Source organism: Mirounga angustirostris, unplaced genomic scaffold, assembly GCF_029215605.1.
Source record: "Mirounga angustirostris isolate CCGP_5_RB_7025 unplaced genomic scaffold, mMirAng1.0.hap1 SCAF_345, whole genome shotgun sequence".
NCBI lineage: Eukaryota > Metazoa > Chordata > Mammalia > Carnivora > Phocidae > Mirounga > Mirounga angustirostris.
The window spans coordinates 9,059-20,000 of NW_026992053.1; positions in this window are offsets into that span (position 1 = coordinate 9,059).

Genomic DNA, 10,942 nt, shown 5'->3' on the forward strand with positions numbered 1-10,942 from the left:
CATCAGGGACTCAGTTTTGCCTCATTCAGATGTCAGGTCTCCACCCCGAAGTAAACATGGGAATCTATGGTACATATGTTTCCTGAATATACGTGCTCCAACTTTCGCCATGAATAATCATAAATGTCCCTGCCCTTTTCCTTTTTGAAGTTTGATTGTTTGTTTTTATTTATTTATTTCAGAGAGAGAGACACACAGAGAGAGACAGAGACAGAGAGAGAAACACACAGAGAGAGAGAGAGACAGAGAGACAGAGAGACAGAGAGACAGAGAGACAGAGAGCTTGCACGCATGGGTGGGTGGAGGGGCAGAGGGAGAGGGAGAAGACTCCCCATTGAGCAGGGAGCCCCAGAGGGGTGGGGCTCGATCCCAGCACCCTGAGATTATGACCTGAGCTGAAGGCAGATGCTCAACCGGCAGCCACCCAGGCGCCCCTCCATTCCATTTTTTTTTTTTAAAGAGATAAACATTACATACTTTATTTTTAAAAATTCATTCATTCATTCATTCATTCATTCATTCATTCATTCATTCATTTTTCATCATCTGTAGTCCCAGTGTAGGGCTTGAACTCAGGACCCTGACTGAGATCAAGAGTCATGTGCTGTTCTGACTGAGCCACCCAGGTGCTCCTTCTGTTCCATATTTTAAACAACCCTGGGATCATGGCTCAGAGTCACAGTTGGCCCAATGAGACTCACACTCACCCCTCTGTGCAGAGGTGCCATCTGTGGGGCTGGTTCCTGTTTGTCCATCTTCCTTCCTCCTCTTACTGGACAGGAAGGTGGTGTGCGAAAACAGCCAGTGACTACGTGGAATGAGACCGAGGATTTCCCTTGGGAAGCAGGTGGGAGAGGGAGGACAGGTCGATGGATAATCAATAAACTGTTTTTTTTTTTTTTTTTTAAGATTGTATTTATTTATTTATTTGACAGAGAGAGACACAGCGAGAGAGGGAACACAAGCAGGGGGAGTGGGAGAGGGAGAAGCGGGCTTCCCGCGGAGCAGGGAGCCCGATGCGGAGCTCGATCCCAGGACCCTGGGATCATGACCTGAGCCGAAGGCACATGCTTAATGACTGAGCCACCCAGGTGCCCCAACAATCAATAAACTGTTAATGTTGATTTAGAGGAGTGTGCTTGCTGGGCCCATAACTCGGTGGATGAGTTAGAACGGTCCCTGTCAGGCCTCCCTTAGCCCTTAGCCCTTAGCCCTTATCACTCCATGCTTGTGTTTGGCCTCTGACCGCTAAGATACCACCATCATGTGTTCAAGGTCCTCCTCAGACTCAGCCAGCCACACCATGCCACACCCTCCTACCTGCACACCCATCCCTGGAAGGCAGTATAGTAAGACATCATCCCCCACATTCATGATTCCCAAAGGGTTTACTGGAGTTTCGTGGGTTAGGAAAAGGAGGGGACTCTTTTTGCCCCCAGATGAGGTGAGCTCTTCAGACACCCTCTTTCCCCTTCCCCTCCTCCCTCCCTCCCTTCCCTCCCTCCCTCCCTCCCTCCCTCCCTCCCTCCCTCCCTCCCTTCCGTCCCTCCCTCCCTCCCTCCCTCATCTCTCTCCGAAGTTTGCAAGCTGCAGCCTAAGGGTTAGGGGGAGTTGAGGAAAGCCATTGAATGGAGGGAAGCTCCAGGCTCTGACTTTAACAGAAAGCTTTCTGCATTTGAATGAAGCGATTGAATGAGGCCCATTAGAATGGATCACCCTGAACGTCCCATCAGCCGCCCCAGCCCCAGCCCCAGCCCCCCCATCCCCCCCCAACTGAAGTCCTCTGGTCGAATTGGAACAGTAGGCTGGGGGGGGGGGGGGGGGCTGTCCATCCTAAGTTGGTAACTAGGCCCCTGGTCCATAGGGAAAAAATCACGCACGGGTACAGATGAGTTGGTAGCTCAGGCAAAGTGGTCGAAGTGTTGGCAAGGTTTCCGTGGATGAGGGGAGATTTGTTCTGGGACCACCCTCCCATATACATCTCTGGCTGAGAAGAGGACAGGGGAGCCCTGTGGGGGTGGGGGTGGGGGTGGGGGTGGGGGGGCGGGACCCAGATCTGGAGCTCGGAGTGGACTATAGCCGCTGCCTGCCCGGGTGTGTGTGCCTGGGGGGCGGGGGGGGGGGCGCTGAGGGATAAGGGCTGAGGGTGGTGGGGTCTGCTCACGCTGACTCCTGCAACTCAATTCATCCTGGGAACCTTCTGTTGTTTCTGCTGAGGTGCCAGGTGCTGTGATGACCAAAGCTAAACTCCTCTCTTTGCCTAGTTCTTAAAAGGCCTGATCCTCCTGTTATCTTGTTAAATGGACCGACCCCTGCACCCTCCCATCCTGCCAGACCCCTTGTGCAAATACTTCCACTTGAAGAGTTCTTTCTCTGAATCTAGAAAATAAACAGACAACACCCACCAGCCACACCGACCCCATTGCCACAAATACCTAGCAAAGACAAATCTAGCTGGTCTCCTTCTGCCTCAAGGCACTTTAGAGAGTCACTCTCTCAGACACACCTTAGGCTCAATTACAGGCTGCTGTCTCCCTTTCTCTGGCACAATTCCATCCCTGGAGGAGCCCCATATCGCATCTGCAGCCGTGAGCTGGAGACAGTATGCTCAAGTGACCGGGTGGTAGCACCGTAACTTTGAAATGACCTATACCCCAAGTCATCCATGAACATGGTCCCTGGAAATCTTTGACATTCACGTGCCTCTGATGAAATCCTTGCTTTGGAAACTCCAGCACCCATAGCCAATCTTGTCCATGTTCTGCTAACCTTTGCTCGCCCTCTGTTCGCCTGATATCTTGCCTGATTGTTTACAGAGAAATTAGATCCCATCCAGCAAGAGCTGAATCCGAGTCCTCTGCTCACCCCACGACGGAAAAGAATATGCACAGGCCTGCATCCCTCTTCTCCTTCTCCACCATGTCGGAAGAAAAGGTGGCCCTCCCTCCTCCCATCAGAACCCAAACCCGAGATAAGACTTAGATATAAAGGAAACCAGCATACTGTTTTGAACTCTATATACACTTGTAAAAAACGAGCAGCGGCAAGGAAACACACAAACCACCACCCCCCCCCACACACACACAGGTGCAAGGAGGGTGCGCTGACTCGCTGAATCTCCCCCTTTTCTCCCGAGAGGCATCCCCCCCATCCCCCGCCCCCCCCCGAAGATGTCCTCCCTATGCCGGAAGGGGAGTGAGTGACGTTCTTTTCTTCCTTTTTTTTTTTTTTTAAATTATTCTTTTTAAAAGACTTTTATTTATTTGAGAGGAGGGGTGGGGGGGAGGGAGGGGGGAGGGAGGGAGAGAGAGAGAGAGAGAGAGAGATTGAGAGAGAGAGAAGCAGAGTCTCCGCCGAGCAGGGAGCCCGATGTGGGGCTGGATCCCCGGACCCTGAGCTCAGGGCCTGAGCCGAAGGCAGGCGGACGGTTCACGGATTGAGCCAGCCAGGCGCCCCAGCTTTCTTGTTTCTTTGTCTGCCTGCTTGCCTGCGTGTTGGGTCTGTGGATGTCTGATGCCTGCCCTCTGATTTCGTGGGGAGGTGGGCCGTCTTTCCTCCTTCCAATGGCCTTTGCGCATTTGTCAAACTTCTGTCGGGCTTGGGCCTATCTGTTTGGGTATCTGTGGCGTTCCATCCACCGACCTGTCTCTTTTGTCTGCCAACATCACAGGGTCTCTATCGCCTCTATACATAAGCATGAAACGGGCCCGGAGAGGACGACTTTGTTTCCTGAGTTTTGTTTTGTTTTCTTCGAAATCACCATAGCGATTCTAATTCCTTTTGCCTGTCTGCTTGTGTATGTAATCTGTACACCCATCCAGTGCGGTGCTGGAACTCACGACGCCCGCCGATCAAGAGTCGCGGTCGCGTGGGCCTCCTCCGACCGAGCCAGCCAGGTGCCCTGAAATACGTGTACTTGAAAAACCAATGTGAAGCCTGCACCCGTGAACTTTTTTTTTTAAAGATTTTATTTATTTATTTGAGACAGAGAGAATGAGAGAGACAGAGAGCACATGAGAGGGGGGAAGGGTCAGAGGGAGAAGCAGACTCCCTGCCGAGCAGGGAGCCCGATGCGGGACTCGATCCCGGGACTCCGGGATCATGACCTGAGCCGAAGGCAGTCGCTTAACCAACTGAGCCACCCAGGCGCCCTTTTTTTTCTTTTCTTTTCTTTTTTTTTTTTAATAGATGCACCCGTGAAGTGTTTACTGCGAAACCTTCTTTTGATCGTCGCACTCTTGAGTGGAGGCCGTACCAGTAAAGAACGTAGTTTAGCCAACTCAGGAAGAGATCAGCTTTAAAGGAAAACCTTCTTTTCGAGTTTGTGATGTCTGGTCCTTTCTCTCAACTCGATCGATGTCCAGCCTTCAGAGCCACATTATTTGCTTGGTCTCTCTCTCTCTCTCTCTCTCTCTCTCTCTCTCTCTCTCTCGTCTGTGTTTCCTCGTGTACTTTCCTGATGCTCAGGATTTATGGTTTAGAGAGAACAGTTTTCAGCCTGGTGTGTGTGTGTGGGGGGGGGGATGTTGTGAAGTGGGATCAGGGATTCACGCGGGTAAGGAGGAGGCAAGGAGAAAGGCTTGGTTGGGAAGGAAACCATTAAAGGTCCATGTTGAAATGGTGAAGTTTATTTTATTTATTTATTTATTTATTTATTTATTTATTTATTTATTTATTTATTTATTTATTTACTTTTTAAAGATTTTATTTATTTATTTGACAGAGAGAGACAGCGAGAGAGAGAACACAGGCAGGGGGAGTGGGAGAGGGAGAAGCAGGCCTCCCGCGGAGCAGGGAGCCCGATGTGGGGCTCGATCCCAGGGCCCTGGGCTCGTCACCTGAGCCGAAGGCGGACGCTTAACGACTGAGCCACCCCCCAGGTGCCCCGAAATGGTGAAGTTCAATGTAGTAAGAGTTACCTTTAATCAAAGGAATTCTTTTTTTTTTCTTTTATTTTATTCTTATGTTAATCCCCATACATTACATCATTAGTTTTAGATGAAGTGTTCCATGATTCATTGTTTGTGCACAACACCCACTGCTCCATGCAGAATGGGCCCTCCTCAATACCCACCACCAGGCTAACCCATCCTCCCACCCCCCTCCCCTCTAGAACCCTCAGTTTGTTGTTCAGAGTCCATCGTCTCTCATGGTTCGTCTACCCCTCTGATTTCCCCCCGCTTCATTCTTCCCCTCCTGCTACCTCCTCCTCCTCCTCCTCCTCCTCCTCCTCCTCCTTCTTCTTCTTCTTCTTTTTTTTTTCTTAACATAGATTGCATTATTATTTGTTTCAGAGGTACAGATCTGAGATTCAACAGTCTTGCACAATTCACAGCGCTTACCAGAGCACACACCCTCCCCAGTGTCCATCACCCAGTCACCCCATCCCTCCCACCCCACCCCCCACTCCAACAACACTCAGTTTGTTTCCTGCGATTAAGATAATCAAAGGAATTCTTGCTGGAGGTTGCTTCTCCCCTCTCCTCCCTGGATAGGGGAGTGAAGTTTTTTCGAGGTCCCTAGTGGACACAGAAAGCGTTCAAGTGCCCCTAGCACCTATGGATGGGGCTCTGTTGCCCTCTAGTGTCCTATCCTCTGCTACTGCTGCTCGTGGTTTCCTCTGACGTCGTATTCGTCACAGGTGTGTATCTTTGATGGTTAATGCTGCTCGGTGTCGGTTGTTTGCGTGTTTGTTTTTGAAAGCTTTTTGAGTGATCATCCAGCATGGTGCTGGAACTCACGACCCCTGCAGATCAAGAGTCGCAGTCGCGTGGGCCTCCTCCGACCGGAGCCAGTCAGGTGCCCTGAAATGCGCTTAGTTGAAACAGGAAGAAAGAAAAAACAAAAAACAAAACCCAAACCATTTTTTTTTTCCCCCTTTACGAGCCAGAGGAAGTTCTACGCCTTGTTTTTGTTTTACCCTTAATAGCATGGAACAGTTCTCCTCCTCCTCCTCCTCCTCCTCCTCCTCCTCCTTCTTCTTCTTCTCCATCATCATCATCATCATCATCAATATTTAACTCTTCTAGAGCACCTCCCCCGCCCACCCCGTACTAGTGTTGGACGGCACGGATGTCCCGGAACTGGATTTCTTTAAAGATATATATTTTTACGATTTTATTGATTTATTTGACAGAGGGAGACACAGCGAGAGAGGGAACACAAGCAGGGGGAGTGGGAGAGGGAGAAGCAGGCTTCCTGCCGAGCAGGGAGCCCGATGCGGGACTCGATCCCGGGACTCCGGGATCATGACCTGAGCCGAAGGCAGTCGCTTAACCAACTGAGCCACCCAGGCGCCCTCTTTTTTTTTTTTTCTTAACATAGATTGCATTATTTGTTTCAGAGGTACAGATCTGAGATTCAACAGTCTTGCACAATTCACAGCGCTTGCCAGAGCACCTACCCTCCCCAGTGTCTATCACCCAGTCACCCCATCCCTCCCACCCCACCCCCCACTCCAGCAACCCTCAGCTTGTTTCCTGCGATTAAGAATTCCTCCTATCCGTGAGATCATAGGATACATGTCTTTCTCTGTTTGACTTATTTCACTCAACATAATACCCTCCAGTTCCATCCACGTCGTTGCCAATGGCAAGATCTCATTCCTTTTGATGGTTGCATGATATTCCATTGTATGTATATATATACCACATCTTCTTTATCCATTCATCTGTCGATGGACATCTTGGCTCTTTCCACAGTTTGGCTATCGTGGATATTGCTGCTATAAACATCGGGGTGCACGTACCCCTTCGGATCCCTATTTTTGTATCTTTGGGGTAAATACCCAGTAGTGCAATTGCTGGATCATACGGCAGCTCTAGTTTCAACTTTTTGAGGAATCTCCATACAGTTTTCCAGAGTGGCTGCACCAGCTTGCATTCCCACCAACAGTGTAGGAGGGTTCCCCTTTCTCCGCATCCCCGCCAACATCTGTCATTTCCTGACTTGTTACTTTTAGCCATTCTGACTGGTGTGAGGTGGTATCTCATTGAGGTTTTTTTTTTTTTTTTTAAGATTTTATTTATTTATTTGAGAGAGAGAGAGAGACAGAAAGAGAGCATGAGAGGGGGGAGGGTCAGGAGGATCAGAGGGAGAAGCAGACTCCCCGCTGAGCAGGGAGCCCGATGCGGGACTCGATCCTGGGACTCCAGGATCATGACCCGAGCCGAAGGCGGTCGCTTAACCAACTGAGCCACCCAGGCGCCCTCATTGAGGTTTTGATTTGGATTTCCCTGATGCTGAGCGATATTGAGCACTTTTTCATGTGTCTGTTGGCCATTTGGATGTCTTCTTTGGAAAAATGTCTGTTCATGTCTTCTGCCCATTTCTTGATTGGATTCTTTGTTCTTTGGGTGTTGAGTTGGATGAGTTCTTTATAGATTTTGGATACGAGCCCTTTATCTGATATGTCATTTGCAAATATCTTCTCCCATTCTGTCGGTTGTCTTTTGGTTTTGTGGACTGTTTCCTTTGCTTTGCAAAAGCTTTTTATCTTGATGAAGTCCCAATAGTTCATTTTTGCCTTTGCTTCCCTTGCCTTTGGCGATGTTTCTAGGAAGAAGTTGCTTTGGCTGAGGTCAAAGAGGTTGCTGCCTGTGTTCTCCTTTAGGATTTGGATGGACTCCTGTCTCACATTGAGGTCTTTCAACCATTTGGAGTCTATTTTTGTGTGTGGTGTAAGGAAATGGTCCAGTTTCATTCTTCTGCATGTGGCTATCCAATTTTCCCAACACCATTTGTTGAAGAGACTGTCTTTGTTCCATTGGACATTCTTTCCTGCTTTGTCAAAGATGAGTTGACCATAGAGTTGAGGGTCCATTTCTGGGCTCTCTATTCTGCGGAACTGGATTTCTTGAGTGAAGGACTATTTTAACTCCCTTCCTCCCCATTCCGCGCCTGCCCCCGCCCCGCCCCCCGCCCCCGCACGCACCGCCCCGCCCCGCCCCCCGCCCCCGCACGCACCGCCCCGCCCCGCCCCCGCCCCCGCACGCACCGCGCGCCCCGCCCCCCGCCCCCGCACGCCCCGCCCCGCTTGTTGGCCTTGGACGTTATCGCGTACGTGCAGAGACGGATTTGATGTGCACCTTTCTGGGGGTGTGTGTCAATCCCCCCCCCCCCTTCCTGTCCTGAGCTTTCTTCGTATGCTTCAGAGAGACCTCCTCCTCCCCTTAAAATGATAGAAGAGAGAAGGTTCATCCGTGGTGGTTGTCGGAGTACTCGCTTGGTCTCGGTTTTACGGTCCTTGCCCGCCGAAATGTGTCTTAAGTCCTCCCGGAAGCCCGGGCGCCGCAGGTGTGCCGCTGTGGGAGGCCCGTGCCCCACGAGATCGGGCGGCCGGGCGGCCGGGCTGTGCGCCTTCGCGGGCCCGCGATCCGGATCTGCCTCGTTGTTGTTCGCGCCGGTTGTCGGGTGCCACCTGGCGGCCGCTTTTAGATAGCGTGTCCCCGCCGGAGTGTCAGCGATGTCGGCAAGGGATTGTATTTGGCCGCGGTTCCCGAGGCGGAGTACCGGGAGGCCGGCGACGCTAGCGAGATCGGCCCGCTGTCTCCGGGCCACCGGCGCGACCTCCGCTCGCGGGAGATTGAGCCTCCAGGTTTGTGGGCTGGTGGTGGCGCCGCCGCCTCGCTCCCGGAGAGCCACGCTAGGGTGGCCGCCTGGACGGGTCGACCAGCACCCGCCGGTGCCCCCTCCTCCGCCCGCGGGAATGGGAGAGGCTGCGTCGGGCGCCCGGACGCCATCCGGCCCGTGGCTCCGGTCGGCCGTTGGGCCTTCCGTGTCACGCTCGGGCGGTTGGGGACCGGCCTGAGCCTTGCGGGGAAGCCCATGGATGGCGCGACGGGCCCCGCCGCGGGCACGCGTGGGGTCCCGGTCATCGGACCCGATATTTTTTTTTTTTTTTAAGGTTTTTATTTATTTATTTATTTATTTGAGAGAGAGAGAATGAGAGACAGAGAGCATGAGAGGGAGGAGGGTCAGAGGGAGAAGCAGACTCCCCGCCGAGCAGGGAGCCCGATGCGGGACTCGATCCCGGGACTCCAGGATCATGACCCGAGCCGAAGGCAGTCGCTTAACCAACTGAGCCACCCAGGCGCCCCGGACCCGATATTCTTAACAAGTTTTCCGAGGCCCGCTGCGGAGGTGGGGACCCGACCGGGTCGGGCCGGGCCGGGCCGGGCCGCGAGGGCCCCAGGGGCCCGGCTGCGGTTCCCGTTGAGGTCCGGCCTTCGGGGGGACGCCTCCGCGGCATCGCCCCCTTTCCTCAGTCCCGGCCGGGAGTCGGGGACCGGCATGGGGCGGTCCTGAGGCCCGGGGAGGAGGGCGTCCGCAGGGGCCTCCACAGAACTTGGTGAGAATTTCTAAAGTCCCGATTTGGGGACGAAAGGCGGACCCGGGGGCGGGCCTATCCGGGCCGCTCCACCTCCCGCCAAGTCCCTACTCGCTGCCGGCTGCCACCACGTTCCGGGGGTCGACCAGATGGCCCGGGGGGGGGGGGGGGGCGCGGGGGGGGCTCCGGGGGGAGACGGGGGCGATGGATTAGTGCTTGGGGCCCGTGGCCGGGACACGGTCCCAGGAGATCCCGGTGACCTGTGGCTAGGCCACGCCAGGCGGCGCGGCTATTTTCTCGCCCGAAATGAGCCCTTTTTGCCGCCAGGTAGGTGCTGGCACGTTATGTTTGGGCGATCCTCTCCTTAAGGGAGGTGGGCTTCTGGGCGTGTGGCGGGGCTCCGGGCTTGACAGGGATGCCAAGCCCGGCTCTGCCGTCGCTGGCCTGAGCCGTCCGCGTGGGCCTGTGCGCCGGCTCCTGTGCCTCCAGGTGGCCCAGGCCGTTGGTGCCGCCTCCGGTCTCCAGCACCCGAGGGCGGTTGTGGGCAGGTGGCGCGTGGGTCCTTTACCCTGTGTCCTCCACTCTGTGGGCACCCGGCTGTGGTCGTGACAACCTCCCGTCCCGCAAGGCTCCGTGCCGCGTGTCAGGCGTTCCTCTCTCTCGGGTTGTCCGGCTGTTCCTGCCCTGGGGTTTTCGAGGGGGTGCCGGTGAGGCCGAAAAAAAACAAAACAAAACAGGCTCCCCCTCGGGTTGCTGTCCTCACCGGCTTCTCCCCTCCTCGGGCTCCTCTCGGCGCTTGTGTTTTGCCAGATCGATGTGGTGCTCTCGCGCTCTCCCGGGCCGGGCCTAAGCCGCGCCAGACGAGGGACGGACGTTCATGGCGAATGGGACCGCTCTTCTCGTTCTGCCCGCGGGCCCCTCGCTCCTTCGCCTCTGCCCGCCGTGGCGGTGAGGTGGGGGGTGCGGGGGGGGTGTGTGCAGGCTCCGGCCCGACCCCGCCTTCCCGTGTTCTGCCTGACGGCGCTCGCGGGCCCGGGGTCCCCCGACGCAGCGGACACTCTCGCTTGCCTTCCCTGGCTTCGTGTGGTGCGCGGTCCTCCCCGCCACGGGGAGGGCCGTCCCGGCGCCGCGCTGCTCACGCGCTTGGGCGTGCTGAGCGCGTTGTGCGCGTGGCCCTCCGTGGTGCCCCTGGAGCGCTCCAGGTCGTCTCAGGTGCCTGAGGCCGAGTCGGTAGCGTCGTTTCCCGTTCCCAGCGAGCCCCCTCCGTCGGGCCACCGCTGTCGGTGGCGTGTCCGAGGAGCGGGTGGTGGAGTCGGTAAGGGAGGCCCACCCCGCCCCCCCCGTGGGACGCGGGTGCCTCGTCATCCCCCGCCGCAAGCTGTGCTGGTGGTGTTGTGGGGACTGGACTTGGTGGGGCGTGTGTGAGCCGGTTGCGGCGGGCCGAGCCCGCGCTCTGGCGCTTGGCCAGCCGAGGGGCTGCCGCCTTTTTTGCCTGGCATGCCGTGCTTTGTCTCTGCTCGTCGTTGCCTCGCCGGAGGCGCAAAACTCCCGGTTGGTCGGGGACGCGAGCATGGCGTGCGTGGCGTGGCGAAGGGCGGTCTCCTCCCGGGGTCC